The sequence below is a fragment of the Notechis scutatus genome, chromosome 1 (assembly GCF_049901735.1).
Source record: "Notechis scutatus isolate UNSWTSFEM ecotype Mainland chromosome 1, rNotScu1.2, whole genome shotgun sequence".
NCBI lineage: Eukaryota > Metazoa > Chordata > Lepidosauria > Squamata > Elapidae > Notechis > Notechis scutatus.
Genome location: NC_142009.1, coordinates 248,195,908 through 248,203,919, shown reverse-complemented (window position 1 = coordinate 248,203,919; position 8,012 = coordinate 248,195,908).

Genomic DNA, 8,012 nt, shown 5'->3' with positions numbered 1-8,012 from the left:
GGCACAATTCAGGGGTGAGAAAAAATCCCACCGTGTTCGAGGTGAGGCCCTGCAGGATCATCCCATTGACTTGCATGCTCTTGTGCAAGGATCTCAATGGGGTGATCCTGCGGGGCCTCACCCCAAATGCAGCGTTGGGAAAGGAGAGCAAAGCCAACATCCCCCTGCCACTGTGTTCGGGGCGGCGGGGCCTGTGGGGCCTTGCCCCGAATGCAGCGTGGCTTTGCTCTCCTTTTCAAACATCCTGCCACTGCCGCGTTCGGGGCAAGGCCCTGCAGGTCCACCCCATTGAGCCCCTTGCACCGGAGGCACCTGCCCAAGCAAGTCCGAACGGAGCGGTGCACGAAGTCAATGGGGTGAGCCTGAGAGAGGAAAGAGAGAGAGAAAGAGAGAAGAAAGAAGAGAAAGAGAAAAGGGAAAGAAAGAAAAAGGGAAAAAGAAAGAAGGGGGATGGAAGGAAGGGACAGAAAGAAATAAATAAAAAAGGAGGGAGGGAGGGAGGAGAAAGATAATGAGATATCTATTCTAGTCCAGTCACCTGCTCCAGCAGTGTTAGAAGGGAATGTGTGTGTGAGTGTGTTCTCCTTGTAATTTACCAGTACATTTTGGTTTTGCCTTCTTCAGAATTGGCACTATAATTCATTGGGGAAAAGTATTTTTTTAGGGTGGAGATCTGGTTCAATGGATCCTGTTTAAAGCCTCAACAAAATGTGAGAGCTTCCTGATAGTCTTGACCATGTTTCATCCACAAAACCTTTAATTAATAGAAGCCAAAGATGTTTCAATGTGCTGGCAAAGATGTTTCAATGTGGAAAAGGGCCTCTAAACTAGGCCTCATTTCAATCTGATGCATCAGGTCTCTCTCTCTCCCTCTTTCCCCCTCCATCCCCCCTTTGTCCCTTTTTCTTTCTTTCACTTTTTCTTTTCTTCATTCTCTCTTTTCTCTTTTTCTCTTTCCCTCTCCCAGGTTCACCCCATTGATTTGGTGCACTGCTCTGCTCGGACTTGCTTGGGCAGGTCCCTCCAGTGCAGTGGGCTTAATGGGGTGGACCTGCGGGGCCGGCACCTAGAACGCGGCAGTGCCGGCACGTTTGAACAGTAGGGCAAAGCCAGAGGTCGGTAATTTTTGCTGCGAAGAATCACAAAAGCTTCTGTGCTGTGCACAAGAAGGGATACACATGTCAATGCAATTCAGCAACATAAAATAAAGAGATACAAATAAAACAAATCAACAAGAATCGGCAAAGCATCTCTGATTAGATTTTATTCACTACTAGAATCTAATCAGAGATACTTTGCCGATTCTAGTCCAATGACCAACTCCAGCAGGGTTGGAAGGAAGTATGTGTATATGTGTGTGCATGGCTGTCAAAACTCCAAAAACGGGTCAAGTAGTTCTGGGGAGGCCAATCAAAAATTAGAACACTTGCTAAGCAACCGGCCATTAAGTGAGGACCACTTGTATTTGGTTTGCCAGTCACCAAACCACGCTCACCCAGTCACGTGACCAGAAAGCCACACTACCAGTCACGTGACCAGAAAGCCATGCCCACCCAGTCATGTGTCCAGCAAACCACACCCTCAGATTAGGTCACACCCACAGAAATTTGAATCCTGCCCCTGGTTGGGGGGCATTGAAGATGAGTTTGTAGCACCAAGGGGCCGGTGGACTGAAAAAGTTTGGGAACCACTGCCTTAAAGCAACCATAACCCTGGGAATAGAAGTGATTGTTTTGAGTCATTGTTAGGTGCTATGATGAAGTGTTGCATAGCTCTGATACACATTTCCTGTAATTTATAATCATTAGGTAATTTGTATTCAGAATGACATAAAATAGCGTTCATGTGCACATAATTAAAAGTTCAGTTTAAGCAACACAAAAGGAAAGACATGCATTCTGTTTTGTCTAACCGATGTCTTGATACTTCGTACTTCCTTAATTTTTTTATTCAGAATGGATGCTATCCTGGCAATTTGACTATATATTATCAACATGATTCATTGTTCCAAAATTTGATAATTGCCATTTGAAACCATGATGATCAGTGGTTTTCTATGTAAAATATGTAAAATCATAACACTAGAAGGGACCTTGAAGGAAATCTATTTTATTTAATTTATATTTATATCCTGCCTTTATTTTTATAAATAACTCAAGGCAATAAACATACATTACTCCTTCCTCCTCCTGTTTTCTTCACAATAACATCTCTATGAGGTGAGTTGGGCCAAGTGTGAGTTACTGACCCAAATCAGGATCCTTAATCTTTAGTGTGGTTCTATAATCATCTCTGCTTGTTCGAGTATTCCGGGACATAGTCCAAGTAAATTAGCTAAACGTTCTCCCCAGTGGCATAATGATGACCAGATAAGTTTAATCATTTTTTAACCTTATAAAAGAGGGCAGAAGCACAATAGAAATTACTAAGCTCTACTTTTTTTCCCCTCTCCCATTACCAACATCATATCTTGCAAGTTTCAGTACTTTTTGAACTTTAGCTTTTCTAAAAGGGTCCTGCAGCTTTTGGATACTATCTTGTATTCGAGTTGTTTTCTTCCTCCTGTTAACCTCTAAATATCCTTTTCAGTATTTTTGAGAGCTCTGCATAGATCTAGGCTGGTCTCTTAAAGTTCTTTCCCTTTTTCTTGTGAAGATTGTGGTTGTGTTCAGTATAGTACAGTATCTTGTTTCACATTCCATTCAAAATTGGGGTTCATCAAAATATGCTTTTCTGCAATCCAGTATGCAAGCCTGACTCTTCTCCAAAACTACTCTGGATATCACAAATTCAAGGACAACGTGTTCACTTTCCTCCAAGGTACCATTTCCTTCAGCTCAACCATTTCATATTACTGGGGGCTGGGGTACAAGATACTAGACTCCCTTGTTCTTTTTAATACTTTCTGACAAATGATCAGGTTGCAAACTGGGAAGCACCCATCAGTTTGATATAACTTCTGTTTTAAAGCAGCTCTGAGGTTTCTTCATCCCATGAGGGCCCCAAGTGTTTTTTTATGATGTTCATGTTTTTTTAACATTTGTATCAGAAGCACGTTCAAATTAAAAACCTATAACATTCAACACTGAGAAAGTAAAATAAATATAATATAGGTCATAGAAATATAGCATGTGTAAAAAGTATGTGAAATAAGATTAAAAGTAAATGATATTTACCCAATATTGGGCTACATCAACAGCACTTTCTCTCGCTAGTATGAGGTCTTCCGTATGTGTTCAGTTATATCATTTGCTCAGGTGACTATTAATATTCCTCTAGGACAGCTTGGGACCAGTGATTTTTAAAAATTTTATATCACATTCTTCTGTGTACTTGTTTGTACCAGAGAGGTCCTCTCCCTCACTGATTGGTATTCCAATAAATTCCTTTTGGAGATTTCTATTTAGTCAAGAAACTTCTATTATTTTTGATCCATTCCAGAATTACAACTTTCTTCTTCAGCCTCCTGCCCCAAAAAACATAAGGGAGTACATTTGCAGGGATGCAGTCTGGGTATTTGTAGGCAGGAAGAGATAGGGCATTGGTACTTACCTAATACACCCATTCTCTATGAGCTGTGAAGAGCATTCAGTGATGGGAAGGTGCTTCAGTCCCTTCTAGGAAGGCTGGGCTTAAACTTGAGGACACTTCTCCACCACGAGACGACTCCTTAGTGTCCCCAGTTTTGCGAAGCCGAGGTATTGATACCCTATATGCTTAAGCCTATGTAATAACCCTGGCCGGAACAGACCCCCTACCAGACGGAATAAAAGGGAAGGGCTGGATGCTCTTCACAGCTCACAGAGAATGGGCGTATCAGGTAAGTACCAACACCCTTTCTCTCATGAGCTGTTCAGAGCATCCAGTGATGGGACATACCAAAGCTTGGCACTGTCCTAAGGAAGGGACTCCGTCTGGGTTACAGACCTAATTGTCTCTGAAATAACTTGCTGCAAAACTCGCCTACCAAATGAAGCCTCAGCAGAAGCAAATACGTCAATTTTATAATTTCTAATAAATGGAGATGGAGAAGCCCAGGTTGCAGCTCGGCAAATCTCTATTGTAGCTTGGGTTGCCCATGCTGCTGTGGTGGCTGCATTCCTGGTGGAGTGAGCGGTAATGCCTTGGGGCACTGGAATCGAGTGAGAGTCATACGACTTAGTGATGGTGGCCCTGAGCCATCTACCTATGGTAGAGGGTGAAACCTTGCGCCCCAGGGTGTTACACTGAAAGTACACGAAGAGGGCTTCTGTCTTTCTGGAGGGCGCCGTGCGCTCTATGTAGATGCGTAAGGCCCTTCTTACATCCAAGCGGTGCCATTGGTGTTCGAGCCTGTGTAATGGACGTGAGCAAAAATTTGGGAGAACTAGCTCTTGAGCTCTATGGAATGCCGAATTAACTTTTGGAATGAAGGAGGGATCTGGTCTGAGAACCACTCTATTAGAATGGAAAATACAGAAATCTTTGCGCACCGATAATGCAGCTAGTTCGGAGATTCTTCGGGCAGATGTAATTGCTATCAGGAAAACTACTTTGTAGGTTAGAAATCGAAGCGTTGTGGTCCTTAGTGGCTTGAAGGGACCTGTAGTAAGGGCCAATAGTACCTTATTTAAGTCCCAAGTTGGATATAGGTGCACTACGGGGGGCCTCAAGTTCTTGGCACCCCACAGAAAACTGCGAATACAAGGGTGATGAGATATGGAGATAAGATCATCCCAAGATATGACCGAAGCCAGGGCCGCCACCTGTCTCCACAGAGTATTGGGTGATAACCATTTGTTTAGGCCCTCCTGTAAAAATTCTAATAACTGCGCTACTAATAGGGAAGTGGGGTCGATCTGAATCCTCTGACACCAACGGCAGAAGCTAGACCAGGTGGCCTCTTAGATTCGGTTCGTCGAAGGATGTCGAGCCGACTGAACAGTGTGAATAACTTGAGTAGAAAGGTGTTCATCTCTCAGACATCGCTGTTCAACTTCCATACGGCTAAGTTTAGCCATTGGGGGTCCGGGTGTAGGACTGGGCCTTGAGACAGCGATATGACCAATGATGGGATCCTCCACAGTGGTACCGTCGAGAGGTCCTTCAGGTCCACGAACCATGCTCGCCTTGACTAATAAGGAGCCACTAATAGCAGGTCTTCTTTTTCTTCCAGAAACTTCTGAATCAATTTGGGGATCACGGGGAGGGGAAGAAAGGCTACAGCAGTCCAGTGGGCCAGTGACATCTGAGGGCATTCACGTCCTCCGCTCCCTGTGATGGGTAACGAGAAATGAATCGGGAAAGCTGTGCATTGAGTGGAGAGGCAAACATGTCAACTACCGGTTGGCCCAACCTCCGAGTAGCCTCCAGAAAGATCTTGGGGTCCAGACGCCACTCTGATTGGTCTAACGTGGCTCTGCTGAGCCAATCCGCTTGTACATTCACTACTCCAGATATGTGCTCCGCCTTTAGAGAGAGAAGATGGATTTCGGCCCACAGGAATAGTCTTTCTGCTTCCCTCATTAGTAGATTGGAATGAGTGCCCCCTTGTTCGTTGATATGGGCCTTTGTAGTTATGTTGTCGAGCATGTGTTTGCAATGGAGATGCGGGAGGAATTGTCGGAGTGCCAAGTACATCACTCTCAGTTCTAGCCAGTTGATATTATGTGCCTTCTCTGAATCCGTCCAAAGGCCTTGCGCTGTATGTGATTGGAAGTGGGCCCCCCATCCCACTAGACTGGCATCTGTTGTAATAATCAACCTGTGTGGATCCTTGAAAGGGCATCCCTTGTTGATTTCGGGTCGTGTCCACCATCGTAGAGACCTGAGAACGGTTGATGGAACTTTTACGCAAGTCCTGGCATCGTCTCTCCCAGTGCGTTGGTATGGCAATAGGAACCATTGCAGGGTTCTTGCATGGAACCAGGCCCAAGGGATAATAGAAATACAAGAAATCATTTTTCCGAGCAATTTAGAAAGGAGACATAGTTGTACTTTCTTAAGAGTTCTGATCTGTTGAGCCAAATCTCTAATGCTTTCTTGTCTGTCAGGGGAGAGGAAAACTTTGCTTTCCAGGGTGTCAATGATAGCGCCAAGGTGAATGAGTCCAGTAGAGGGTGTTAAATGACTTTTTGACCAATTGATTGAGAACCCATGTTGTTGTAGGGTTACAAGTGTAGTTTGAGCGTTCGAATTTGCTTGATTGATGGAAAATGCCAGAATAAGAATGTCATCCAAGTAGCATTGAAGTTGGATGGACCTATCTCTGACTGATGCTGCCAAGACCTTTGTAAAAGTTCTGGGAGCTGAAGCTAGGCCAAATGGGAGAGCAATATATTCGTAATGGACATTGTTGTAACAGAAATGAAGGAATTTGAAATGTGAGGGCCTAATTGGGATATGTAAGTAAGCTTCCGTGAGGTCTATGGAGGTAAGGACATCGTTTTTTCTGATGCTGAGTAAGATGGCTTGGAGAGTGGTCATTTTAAATTTTCAGTAAACTAAATAATGGTTTAGACATTTTAAGTCCAGGATTGCCCTCCATCCCCCCAAACTTTTAGGGACCACAAAGAGGTGTGAATAAAAACCAAAACCTTTTTGATTAGAAGGGACGGGTTGTATGGCCTGGATCTCTAGTAGATGTGCTATGGCTGTGTCCATGAGAAACCCTTTTTTCTGCGTCCCTGGAAATTGGGGGACTTCATAAAAAAATCCGAGGGTGGTGGTGGTGGAGCTGAGCTCCAGTGCCAGACCAAATAGTACTGTGTTCCTGACCCATGCGTCAGTGGTAGAGGAGTCCCATTGGTTCGGCAAACATTTTTAGGCGACCGCCAATGGGAATCTCATTGTGGTCGTTACTTGGACCTGCAGAAGGCTTAGATCCTGTTCCTCTAAATTGTCTCCTTGGATGGAGTCCCCAGGTTCAATTCTGTCTGTTGTCTGAATACAGGCTGTCTTTGAAATCTTGGATAGTAGGGTTGGTAGAAGGGGCGAAAGGAACCCCTACAAAAGAGCTGTGGTGATCTTGACTCTGATCGACGAAAAAGGGAAGAATTTTCTTTTTGGTTCTGGTTTCAATTAGGAGGGGTTCAAGCGCACTGCCAAATAGTTTGTTCTCCAAGATGGGAGCTGAGGCAAGCCGCCACTTGTGCTTGACGTCTGCCTGCCAATACCTGAGCCAAAGTAACCTTCTAGCCACAATTTGGGAAGCAACGGCCCTAGAGGAAAATTTAACTACATTGAAGGTAGCGTCTGCCGAAAACTCTGCAGCGGCAATTAATTTAGCCACATCTTGATGTGCCCTAATGTTTGAGGCTGGAATGGTATCCCTCAGGTGGCGGAGCCATCTGAGAGATGATCTGGTGAAAAAGGAGGTGGCTGTGGCCACTCTGATGGCCCATGCATCTGAGACGCGTGCCCTGCGGAGGACTAGTTCTGCCCTCTTTTCCTCAGGCTTGAGAGCCTCTTCAGCTTCACTTGGGATGGCTGAGGAAGATGCAAGCGCAATGATAGGCTCTGGAGTGTTTAGAAAATATAAGAACTCGGGTGCCAAATTATAGTATTTTTTATCATGTCCTGGGGGAGCGGGATATGAGGCTGCTGCAGCCCATTGTTTTTGCACTAAATTGGAAAACATGTGGCACAGGGATAACCTTTGCCTCAGTGAATGGTTGAGAGAATATGAGATCCTCTGCTTCCCCTGGAGTATGGTGGGGGAGGGGTACCCGTATTATCCAGCCGTGCGGTGTTCTTGGCTTTAAACAGCAGGGATTTAAATAATTGTGGATGGAATAATCCTGTAAATATGGGGTCAGGTGAGAGGCCTTCATCGTCAGACATCCCCCTTTCTAGTGGATCCACCTCTGACAATACCTGGTCAATGGTGTGTACTGACCCCTCCTCCATTGGATCCATTGGATCCCCTTGATCTCCCATATCCTGTGTGTACTGAGGGTCTCTGACAGTGGGCAACAATAGTTCTGCAGGGGAGGGGAGTACCTGATGAAGATGTAGATCCGTGATGCCCAGAT